We start from the raw sequence: 4,231 nt of genomic DNA on the forward strand, positions 1-4,231 counted from the left end.
TGGTTTGTATTTTTTTATACCAATAACTGAAGAAATAGAAAACTAATGAGTGATCCCATTTAACAATTGCACCCCAAACCCTAAGATACATAGGAATAAACCTAACAAGAATCTATTACTCAGAAAAACCTTAAAGTACTCATGACCAGAAAATTGAGGAAGAAGATGAGAAAAGAAATGGAAAAATTGTTCCATGCTCCTGTATTGGAAGAACAAATATTGTGAAAATTGTCTATGCTACCCCTAAAGCAATCTACACATTTACTGCAATCCCTATCAAAAATCCCATCCATTTTTTAAAAAAGATGTGGGAACAAATCAATCCTAAAATATATATGGAAACCAGAAAATACCTCGAATAGCCAGAGGAATATTGAAAAAAAAGAAGAAAGCCAAAGTTGTTGGCATCACAATTCCAGACTTCAAGCTCTATTACAAAGTTGTCATCCTCAAGAAGTAGGGACTGTCCCGAAACAGACATAGATCAATGGAACAGATAGAATACCCAGAGGCCCAAAACCAACACCTCTAACACTCTAATCTTCAACTAATCAGTCAACAAAGCATTAAGGAATGGCCTATGGAAAAAAGACAGCCTCTTCATCAACAAATGGTGTTGGGGAAAATTGAAACAGCCACTGCAGGAAAAATGAAATTGGGCCGTTTCCTTACACCACACATGATGAAATAGACTGGAAATGGATGAAGAAGCATAATGTGAGGAAAGGAATCCATCAAAATCCTATGAGAGAGAACAGTAGCACCCTCTTTGACCTCATCAGCAGCAACTTCTTCCTAGGAACAATCGCCAAAGGCAAGGGAAAGCAAGGGCCAAGAATGAACTACTGGGATTTCATCAGATCAAAAGCTTTTGCACAGCCAAAGGAAACAGTTAACAAAGCCAAAAGATGACTGTCAGAAGTTACCTGGGAGAAATATTTGCAATGACATCCCAGATAAAGGGCCAGTATCTATCCAAAATCTATAAAGAGCTTTATCAAACTCCAACACCACCCTAAGAACAATAATCGAATGAAAAAATGGGCAGAGGACATGAACAGACATTTTCTGCAAAGAATACATCCAAATGGCCAACAGACACACATGAAAAAATGCTCCACAGGCGCCACAATCACTCGGTAAATCAGGGAATACAATCAAAAAACCAGAATGAGATACATACCCCCACACACACCTTTCAAATGGCTAAATGAACAGTCAGTCATGACAGATGCTGGCGAGGATGTGAGAGAAAGGGCAACTCTCCTACACTGTATGTGGGAATGCACAGCTGGTGCAACCACTCTCTGGAAAACAGCGTGGAGGTGCCATCAAAAAGCTGAAAATAAACTAACCTATGACCCAGTGATTGTAGTACTGGATAAATACCCTAAAGATACAAATGTGGCATTCTGAAAGTGGCACATGCACCCAAATGTTTATAGCAGCTAATGTCCACAATAGGTTAAACTATGGAAAGAACCTAAATGTCCTTCAAACAGATCAATCAATAAATAAGATATGGTATATATGTAAAATGGGATACTGTGCAGCCATCAAAATAAATGAAATCCTGCTATATGTGATGAAATAGATTGGAACTAGAGGGTATTATGCTTGGCGAAATGAATCAATCTGAGAAAGACAACTATCATATGATCTCCCTGATATGATGAAGTGGAGATGCAAACATAGGCGCTTTCGGGCGTACGAAAAGAAAAATAAAAGAAGATGGGATTGGGAGGGAGACAAACCATAAAAGACTGAATCTCACAAAACAGACTGAGGGGGTTGCTGGGGGGAGGTGTGTTGGGAGCGGGATGGTGGGGGTATGGACATTGGGGAGAGGCAGGTGCTATTGTGGAGTGATGGTGAGTGCTGTGACATGTTGTAAACCTGGGTGATTCACAGACCTGTACCCTAGGGATAAAAAAACACATTATATGTTTATAAAAAATTTTAAAAAATAATTTAAAAAATCCATTAAAGAAAAAAACACATATTGCAAGCCCAGAGCTAATCTCATATTCAATCAAAAAAGTTTGAAAGTTTTCCCCTTAAAGATCAGAAAAAAGACAAGTGTGTCCACGTTCACTACTCTCATTTGACATAGTACTGGATGTCCTAGCCAGAGAAACAAGGAACACAAAGAAATAAGACTTCAAAAAAAAAAAAAAGGTAAGTAAAGAAGTAAAATTTTCCTTTTTTGGATAACATGAACTTACATGTAAAAAAAATCCTAAAAACTTCACAAAAATTTTTGAATAAAACAAATTTAATAAAGCTGCCAAATACAAGATCAATATATAAAACAAGACAGGAGTTTTTGTTTTGTTTCGTTTTTTTAAAAATAGTTTTTTCATGTCATCCTTGCTCAGTGTTCATGCTAATCTTCTCTGCATCATTCCAATTTTAGTATATGTGCTGCCAAAGTAAGCACAAGACAGGAGCATTTTAACACTCTAATGATGAACTATCTGAAAAAATAAAGAGAACCATCTAATTCACAATAGCAACAAAAAATAATAAAATACTTAGGGGAAAAGATTTAACTAAGAGGAAGATGAAAGATCAGTACCCCATAAACTATGACATTGATAAAGAATTTGAAGGAGACATAAATGGAAAGATAGCTCATATTTATGAATGGTAAGAATTAACATTGTTTAAAATGTCCATACTACCGAAAACCATCTGTAAATTCAATTCCTATCAAAAAGTCCAATGTTAGGGGGCGCCTGGGTGGCTCAGTGGGTTTAAGCCGCTGCCTTCGGCTCAGGTCATGATCTCAGGGTCCTGGGATCGAGCCCTGCATCAGGCTCTCAGCTCAGCAGGAAGCTGCTAACTCTTCTCTCTCTGCCTGCCTCTCTGCCTGCTTGTCATCTCTCTCTGTCAAATAAATAAATAAAAAATATTTTTAAAAAGTCCAATATTTTTTTTTACAGAAGTAAGTAAAGAATCCTAAAATTTATATGAGACCATAAAAGACAACAAATAATTAAAGCAGTTCTGAGAAAGAATGAAGAAGCGAAATTACACTTCTTGATTTGAAACTATACTACAAAGCCCTCATGCTCAATACAATAAAGTATACTGGCATAAAAACAGACCAATAAACAAGTTAAACAGAATTGAGAGTCCAGAAATAAATCCTTTGATACAGTCACCTAATATTTTAGAGGGGCCAACATATATAATGGGTAAAGATAGTCTGTTCAATAAATGATATTTAAAACCGAATAGTCACACAAACCAGCATGAAACTGGAACCTCATATCACTCATAAATCTTAACTTGAAATAGATTAAAGACTTAAATGTGATGCATGAAACTAAATTTCCTAAAGGAAAACATAGCAAAAATTCTCCTTGACATTGGTCTTGCCAATAGTTTTTTGGATACCTGGCCAAAAACACAAGCAAAAGAAGCAAAAATAAATAAATGGTATTACATCAAACTAAAGTTTCTGCATTGCCAAAAAAAAAAAAAAAAAAAAAGAAAGAAAACACAATCCACAAAATGGAAGAAAATACTTACAAATCTTATATCTGAAAAGAGGTTAATAAACAACAGATACAAATAGAAAAATATATATAATTAAAAAAATAGCAAAAGGATCTCAATAGACTTTTTTTTCAAAAAAGTTATATAAATGACCAACAGGAGCATTAAAAAGTGCTCAACGTAAAACCTCAGGGCAAAGTCATTTTGTTGTTGTTGTTGTTGTTTACCTCTGAAAAACACAACAAGATATTACTACCTATTAGAATATATACTACCAAAAAATTAAAACTAACAAATTTTGGTAAATATTGGGGAAAATGGGGAACTTATGCACTGTGATAGGGATATAAATTTGTATGGAAAACAGTATGGAGATTATTCATATTATTAAAAGTAAAATTACCATATGATTCAGTAATCCCACATCTAGGTATATATCTAAAGGAAACGAAGTCACTATTCAAAGACATATCTCTACTCTTATGTTCATTATAAAATTATTAACTCTAAGCAAGAGATGGAAATAACTTCAGTATCCATTAATGGATGAATGAATAAAATAAGTATGGTAAATATATACTATGGAATACTACTGAACCATGAAAAATTAAGAAATACTTCCATTTACAACAGCATGGATGGATCTTGAAGGTATTATACTGAGTGAAATATTTCAAAGATTTTATATATATTTTAATTTATGTATTATGATATCCCTTACATACAG

General features: G+C 34.4%; 1 pseudogene; it reads right to left on the reverse strand.

Annotated features, from left to right (window-relative positions):
- Positions 1–2,346: 2,346 nt before the first annotated feature.
- LOC123394080 lies at positions 2,347–2,440 on the reverse strand (annotated as a pseudogene).
- Positions 2,441–4,231: the final 1,791 nt, after the last annotated feature.

Source organism: Mustela putorius, unplaced genomic scaffold (assembly GCF_011764305.1).
Source record: "Mustela putorius furo isolate JIRA1106 unplaced genomic scaffold, ASM1176430v1.1 tig00001375_pilon_pilon_pilon, whole genome shotgun sequence".
NCBI classification, from domain to species: domain Eukaryota; kingdom Metazoa; phylum Chordata; class Mammalia; order Carnivora; family Mustelidae; genus Mustela; species Mustela putorius.